Source organism: Misgurnus anguillicaudatus, chromosome 5 (assembly GCF_027580225.2).
Source record: "Misgurnus anguillicaudatus chromosome 5, ASM2758022v2, whole genome shotgun sequence".
Taxonomy (NCBI): domain Eukaryota; kingdom Metazoa; phylum Chordata; class Actinopteri; order Cypriniformes; family Cobitidae; genus Misgurnus; species Misgurnus anguillicaudatus.
In genome coordinates this window covers 13,046,452-13,054,986 of record NC_073341.2, presented here as the reverse complement: position 1 = coordinate 13,054,986, position 8,535 = coordinate 13,046,452, and the positions used below count along the sequence as shown (strand labels likewise).

General features: G+C 35.5%; 1 long non-coding RNA gene across 1 annotated transcript; it reads left to right on the top strand.

Moving 5' to 3' along the window:
• The first annotated feature begins 1,911 nt into the window (after positions 1 to 1,911).
• On the top strand, positions 1,912 to 4,662 carry LOC129415037 (uncharacterized). Its single transcript, XR_012369594.1, has 2 exons — positions 1,912 to 2,246; positions 2,667 to 4,662. It is a non-coding gene; the product is annotated as an uncharacterized lncRNA (long non-coding RNA).
• Positions 4,663 to 8,535: the final 3,873 nt, after the last annotated feature.

Here is an 8,535-nt window from a genome sequence, read left to right as displayed (position 1 = left end):
GCCAGACCTTCAATACTTCAATACCAACAGTCTGTGGGCGTGACGTCTGAGGCACTAGCATCTAACTGACTGGATCAATTAAGGGCGTCGGAATCAAAAGAAAAGTGGAGAAGATGCCATTTTCTTGTATTATTGTGGCTTTTAATAAAACTATTGCTCTTATAGTCTAAAAACTTTGCTTTGAGATGAGGGAGGCCAATCGGCGAAACTAGTGAAAACACGAAGTGGAGTTTAATTTATATGGACTCTAAATGAGCCAAGTGTGATGGACTTGAAGAAGCATCAGCGTGTTAGGCCTCGTTTACATTGTCAGTGAAATGTGACCCAATTCCGTATTTTTGCTTATATGTGACACAGATCGGATGTGTTCTGTGGCAGTGTAAACAGGAAAAAAACCCATACATTCGGATATTTTGAGATCCGTTTCAGGCCTCATTCATATGTGGAAATAAATCAGATATAAATCAGATATGTGCCTATGCGACTGTAGTGTAAACGGGCAGATCGGATTTTCTGAGGCATTACGTTCTATACATCATTAAAACTGCTACAATTTAGTACTTCACGTGAATGTGAAAGTCGGAAAGCTTTGAAAATACATTCAAGTTGCATTTCTTTCCTTAACTTTTTATATTGATGTAGTTTTATATAGATGAAAAAAGCAAACCAATCATTTCTTTGAAAAAATCGAAGGATCTCTATAGATCTATTTATGTAATAAGGCAAGTAAAATGTTTTCAATTTATTCGTTTTTGTTAAACCTTGTCCTTTATATAAGCGAGTCATTTTAGTAATGTATTGTTGTTCTGTTATAATAAAATAATAATAAACAAATACTAAGCATTCTCTAGTAATGGAAAATTATGTCTTTCATTTATGTGTGTTAGAACGCAGATACCATCCGTCGAATTTGTTTTATTAATAAACAAGCTGTTTATTAATAATTTGTCATTGTACTGTTTTATTGGCTTTGAGTTTTTCGTTAAGAATAATAATAAGTTTATACATCAAGTGTTCTGAGCTTCGAAGGGAATAGGGCATATAGGGATGACCATTTTCTATTGAAATACGCCCTTTATCTTTTTGTGAGCGGTAGCTGTGTAGGCTTTAACCAATCATTGAACAGATTATTAACAACCAATCATAGAACATTTTACTGAACTTAAAGTGTTTGAAAGATTGCAGGGAAATGTTTTGGAATTGCGTTTAATTCACACATTAAAAATCTCATACATTACATATAATTAAGAAATCAAGAACGCAGGGTTTTAAATGTGGTGCGGCTTTAAGCAAATCATTAAAAAATACACAGAAGAATTTTTATTGTGTTTTATTTATCCATCTTGATGTGTGGCGCAAAAACACTATTACACATGCGCAATGCTTCAGATGTATGTCAAGTGTAAACGCATGAATCGGATATGGGTCACAATTGAAAGAACGTGTAAACGCACAGTAAAAAAAATCGGATATAGGCATCAAATCAGAATTGTGCATCAAGATTTGCAGTGTAAATGAGGCCTAAGTCAATGCTGTAGCTAAAACGCGGAACGGAATTGTATGCCATCACAGATGTGACTTTCTTTTTTCAGGAAAACTGTTAATTATTTATGCACAAAGCTACTAAAAACTGAGAAGGTGAGGATTGTTCATTCAAAAACTCTATCCCTGTCTGACAGAAAAAAGCCATCTATGATGTCCGTATATGTTTGCTTTACGTTGATTTTATTTGGCGTAAGATTTAAAGAGTGCGAGAGTGAGCGTGCGTCTTACGTCAAATGCGTGGCAGTTGGCAACACTCCAGAGATGTGTGCGGATATTCAAAGGTTTTTGAAGCATTTACGATTACGATAAATGTGTTTCTCTGCATGCTATCAGCCTTTCCACGAACAACAGGAACGTCCACAATTATTGAGATGGGTCTGTCTGCGGACCGCAAGAGAGGGGCGTGCCGTTAAGGGGCGTAACTTTTAGCAGGGGGCGTAACTTTAAGTTGTCCAAGTTACACAGAACCACGCGAGACGTCCGGACGAGATGTTGTCATTCTGTCTTCTCTTCTGCCCGCATAGAGATACGGCGGCTAAAGGCGTTATTAAAGTTGCTCATCCAAGCGCCCTCATGTTTGTTCGTACTAATTTTAATGGACGGGAAGCCGACTGACGAACATCCTTTTCCCGAGAAATGGTTCGGCTACGACACATGTTGAGAAGTCACGCCAGGGGCTGAATTAAGGTCGACCGTTTCAGGTAAGCTCGCTAACGTTAGCTATGTGTTGTTAGCCTAATGTTAGATTTGTGAAGTCCGTTCTATGATTACACTTATGATCAGTAACGAGTAGTTAACAAAATCCAACAAATCTTGCATGAGTTTCATTGCTCACCTATATATTTTCCTGTTTACGATAGTAACGTTAGATATTAGTACATTAGAATCTTACAGTTATTCCTGTAAGTTGTCGACATTTCAAATGACAGTTAATTAATTAATGACCTATTAAACGTAATAACACTGGAGTTAAAGGATGTGTGTACTACTGTCTCGTTTTTAATGTATCTCTCTCAAACCCTATTCTATTTAAGTATGGGTGCCATTGTATATTCTCATAATGTAAGCTTATTTTAAGTACAAATGTAAAATATGTTTGTTTATGGTTATTATTTTCACAGCTGCATTGATGTGAAGTGATGCAGTGGACAACTTGTGAGGGTGATACCATCCACATGCACCTTAACTGTGATGCAGAAATACAATACACTCTTGAAATGAATGTGTTGGATTGGCACATCTTGTGTCTGGTTGAGGACAGCACATCTGGTGTGTTGTCCTTGATTTGACACATCTCTGTGTTGTTTTTGGAGCGGCACACTGTGTTGTTTTGGCACATCTTGTGTTGTCTTGTGTTTTTATGAACTTAAATGACACTTAATGTGTTAAAAACAACACATAATGTGTTGAATAGTTTAGCACAAAGCAATGTGTTAAAATTAACACATCTAGGGTGTGTTGGTTTTAACACATTGCTTTTTGTTGAACTGTTTGGCACATTGTGTGTTGATTTTAACACATTATGTGTCATTTCGTGCTGATTTAGAGTTCATATAAATGGGGGGGACAACACAGGATGTGTTGGAGCAACACAAAGTGTGTTGTTCTAAAGATAACACAGAGATGTGTTGATTTGGGGACGGCACACTGGGTGTGTTGTCCTTGGCTGGACACAAGATGTGTTAATTTGACACATTCGTTTTAAGAGTGTAGGATGATCCATCTGTCTACACTTCAAAATCACAACTCAACCTTAAACATCCCATATCTGTTATGGTAAAACAATGTGGCGGTTTTCCAGACAGGGCTTATACTGTTCCCGGGCTAAAATGCATGTTTGAGCTACTGTAATTAAGAAAACACCTTGTACTGACACATCTCAACATATATCATTGCCATTGTTTTGTTTCAAGATGCACACCAGTCTTGTTTTGTAAGGTTTGTTTGTAAAAACTAAAATGTCCTAATATAAGTGCCCAGTCCTGGTTTAATCTAAACCCGGGATGGGCAACTTCGGTCCTGGAGGGCCGGTGTCCTGCAGAGTTTAGCTCCAACCGTAATTAAACACTCCTGAAGCAGCCAATTAAGGTCTTACTAGGCATACTAGAAACTTTAACGCACGTGTGCTGAGGCAAGTTGGAGCTAAACTCTGCAGGACATTGGCCCTCCAGGACCGAAGTTGCCCATCCCTGATCTAAACCATTGGTGACCAAACCTGTGTCTTGAGATCTACTGTCCTGCAGAGTTCAGCTCCAACCCCAATCAAACACACCTGAACCTGCCAATCAAGCATTTCAGGGCAACCTTAAAATTATAGTCAGGTGTGTTTGAAGCTGGGTTGGAGCTGGAATATGCAGGAGGGTGGATCTCCAGGAACAGGGTTGGTCACCCCTGATCTAAACAAAGGGTTTCCAAACTGTGTCCTGCAAAGTTTAGCTCTAACCCTAATCAAACACACCTGAAGCAGCCAATTAAGGTCTTACTAAGCATACTAGAAACTTACTGGCAGGTGCTCTGATGCAAGAGCTAAACTCTGCAGGACACCGGCCCTCCAGGACTGAGTTTGGGTACCCCTGACTAAGCCCTGCCTGGGAAACTGCACCAATGTGTTGAGCTGGCACCATTGGACATTACTGCTGCTGAGAAACAACCACTTTCTCAGCTCTACACAGGGTTGACATTTGATGCATTATTATTATAAAATGCATTCATGTGCAGTTTACCAATACTGTACATACATCAACAGCTTCCAGCTATACACTTGAGATCAGCTCCTGATGCCTCTCATAATGCTGTGTTATAATTTATTGCAGGGTGATCTTGCTGAAAGGATATTTTTATAAACCTTTACAATGTCACCAGATGTTACATGTTGTGGATAGTTATTTTTATAAACCTTTACAATGTCACCAGATGTTACCTGTTGTGAATAATTATTTTATAAACCTTTACAATCTCACCAGTTGTTACATGTTGTGGATAGTTATTTTTATAAACCTTTACAATGTCACCAGATGTTACATGTTGTGAATGGTTATTTTTATAAACCTTTACAATGTCACCAGTTGTTACATGTTGTGCATAGTTATTTTTATAAACCTTTACAATGTCACCAGATGTTACCTGTTGTGAAAAGTTATTTTTATAAACCTTTACAATGTCACCAGATGTTACCTGTTGTGAATAGTTATTTTTATACACCTTTACAATGTTACCTGTTGTGAATGGTTATTTTTATACACCTTTACAATGTTACCTGTTGTGAATAGTTATTTTTATAAACCTTTACAATATCCCCAGATGTTATCTGTTAGCCATTTCTTATAAAACCACGTGAGCTCTGTAGATTCCTATTAAAAATTAAAAAGAATTAAGTCTGCAAGTTTGCAAATGAATTTCATCTTGGTTTAATACATATTAAACTGTCTGAGGTGCACATTTACTTAAAAAAAAGACAAAATCACCCTCACTGTGTAACAGTTCACGATTTAAATATTGGTATGCCTCGGTACTTTAAGAATTTTAGGTTGGTAAATATGTCCATATATGCCGTATGTGGCCATATTGTCTACCCACGTTAACAATGACGATGGATGAGACAATATAAGACCATCCGAGCATCTTATGAAGCTTCCTCCTTGCCCTCAATTTAAAACATTTACGGCAGTAACGTTATTTGTCATTACGCTAAAGTTAAAAGAGAGCTATAAACAATCGTCTTACTATTAAACTAGCTATCGGATGTGCCGTGTCAGTTTAGCGGAAGTCGGACATCTCGCGGGATTCTGTGTGACTTGGACAACTTTAATTTCCGCCCCCTGCTAAAAGTTACGCCGCTTAACGGCACGCCCCTCTCTTGCACTCCGCAGACAGACACTATTGCAATTATTCACTTGTAAAAAAAAATTACTGTTTAACTTATTACAACATCTTTGTACGTTTCGTGCCTTTTATCCAGACAAAATCGCAGCTGCCCTATTCACTTAAATGCGTTTATGCGCCAGACTAATCTAAACCCTTTCATTTTTTTCCTGAAATCAAACATTAAGACATTACATCTACTATCTATTCCAAAGGGAATATAAGACTGTTTTATATACAGGCGTGCATCGTGTGTTATAAATGAAAGATCCAAGTACAATACAGACAGTAGAGGGCACTGTAAGACCAATAAAAGAGGTCATTAGACTGCATGCGCGTGAACACTTGGTGCCAATTCAGTACTTCATACTGTAGATAGAGTTATCTACTCCCTCAAAGAGCTAAAAATAAGCCTATATCTGAAATAAGTCTTACAGGCACTTTTCCTGATCTGTGTGTTCTGTATGATCATTTTGGGTTATATTTGCACAGTATTTGTGTTGTCATCTTTGTTTTGTATTTTACATTATAACATGTTTTTGTCTGGACTCTTGTATTGTTTGCCTATTGTTAAAGGGACAATTCACCCAAAATAAAAATTCTGTCATCATTTTCTCATTGTCATGTTGTTACAAACCTGTAAAAATGTCTTTGTTCTGATAAACACGAATGAAGATATTTTTAGGATCATTCACTTCCATAGTAGGAAAAAGAATACTATGGTAGTGAATGGGGCTCACAAACTGATTACAAACATTTAGTTTTTTCAAAATATCTTCATTCGTGTTCATCAGAGCAAATAAATTTATACAGATTTGTAACAACACAATAGTAAGTAGCTACATGATAACAGAATGTTTATTTTTGGGTGAATTTTCCCTTTAATGTGTGTATAGTCTTCACTATCAACTGTTTAATGTGTGGTTTTGTTACTGTAATCATGTTTGTTAGTCTGTGTCTTGTTCAGTACTGCTGTGTACTGCTCGTATGTGTTAATATAAATTGTAGAAACTCCCAAAATCGCCAACAAATCCCTTGTATGACCAGGCATACCTGACCAATAAAGCAAGTATTCTATTCTATTCTATTTTATTCTATGTTTATGTCTATTCTATGTTTATGTTTATTCTATGTCTATTCTATTCTATTCTATTCTATTCTATTCTATTCTATTCTATTCTATTCTATTCTATTCTAGTCTAGTCCAGTGGCGGTTTGTGACTGCTCATCCAAGGAGTGCAAATTCAAAATAAGTGTCATGTGTGCTCCTTGTGTTTTTAAAATATGTGTTTGTTGTGTCACGTGAACCATGTTCATCACGTGTTTTGTCAAAATAAGTTCCTAGTGCACAAGCATCAAAACCGTTTATGATAAAAGAGGCGCTCACGTTCACAAAATACACGGAAGACACTCACTTAACAGTAAACTCTGATTACGCATGAAATTATGCAAGTATCTGGCGTCCCTTTAGATGAGGGGTCTCCAACCTTTTTATAAGCAAGGGCTACCACAATGTATAAAACAATCTGGAGGGCTACTTTTTGATATAGTCTACTTAAAACTTTTTTTGTTTTACTTGTTTATTTTATTTTATTTGACTTGTTTATATGTTTTAGTATTGTTTAAAATTTTAACATACGTAAACCAAGCCAAGCTAATATAAAAAATATGTAATGAATAAATATTACAGTTGAGACTTTGAATAAAATGTGCTTTGGCGGGCACCTCACAGACTCTGTGCGGGCTACCTGGTGCCCGCGGGCACCACGTTAGTGACCCCTGCTTTAGATGCATGTGCAGCAGGCACTTATTTTGAGAGAAACGTGATGCACATAAGATCGCTCGATGGGCAGAACACATATTTTGAAATTACAAACAACCCACATGACGGGCTACATACATGTTGTGACGATCTACACAACAAGCGCCCTCGAAAAAAGAAGTCGCCACTAGTCTTGTCTGTGTCTATTCTATTTTATTTTATTCTATTCTATGTTTATGTCTATTCCATGTTTATGTCTATTCTATTCTTGTCTATTCTATTCTATTTTTATGTCTATTCTATGTTTATGTCTATTCTATGTCTATGTCTAGCTTATGTCTATGGCTATTCTATTTTATTTTATTCTATTCTATGTTTATGTCTATTCCATGTTTATTTCTATTCTGTTCTATTCTTGTCTATGTCTATTCTACTTTTATGTCTATTTTATTCTATTCTATTCTATTCTATTCTATTCTATTCTATTCTATTCTATTCTATTCTATTCTATGTCTATTCTAGTCTAGTCTATGTTTATGTCTATTCTAGTCTAGTCTATGTCTATATCTAGCCTATGTCTATTCTATGTCTATTCTATTCTATGTTTATGTCTATTCTAGTCTATGTATATGTTAGCCTATGTCTATGTTTATTCTATTCTATTCTATTTTATTCTATTCTATGTTTATGTCTATTCCATGTTTATGTCTATTCTATTCTATTCTATTCTATTCTATTCTATTCTATTCTATTCTATTTTATTCTATTCTATGTTTATGTCTATTGAAGCCTATGTCTATGTTTATTCTATTGTATTCTATTCTATTCTATTCTATTCTATTCTATTTTATTCTGTTTTATTTTATTCTGTTTTATTTTATTCTATGTTTATCTCTATTATATTATATTATATTATATTATATTATATTATATTATATTATATTATATTATATTATATTATATTATATTATATTATATTATATTATATTATATTATATTTGAACGCTCTCTCACTCATAATTTCTACCCAATATAATATTCTAGAGTTTGACATAACTACATAGATCATATATTCATTACAAAATAACCAGACGCTAATAAATATCCTGATTTTTAGTTGCTTTGGCTTATTTAAATGTTTGTTTTGTCTTATTCTGAATAATTTTAGGTCTTGAGACCCCCTTGGAAGTTTATTGAGGCCCCCTAGTTGACACTGATGTAGAGACAAAGTCTAGACCCTCCTCTTCAAAAATAGAACAGACTTTAGATCTAGATTGAACAGATTGCCAGACTATAAAATATGGCATGAACAAGTCACTCCAAAAGAGAACACAGATCTGAAATAAGCAGGATTACTAGGCGGACTG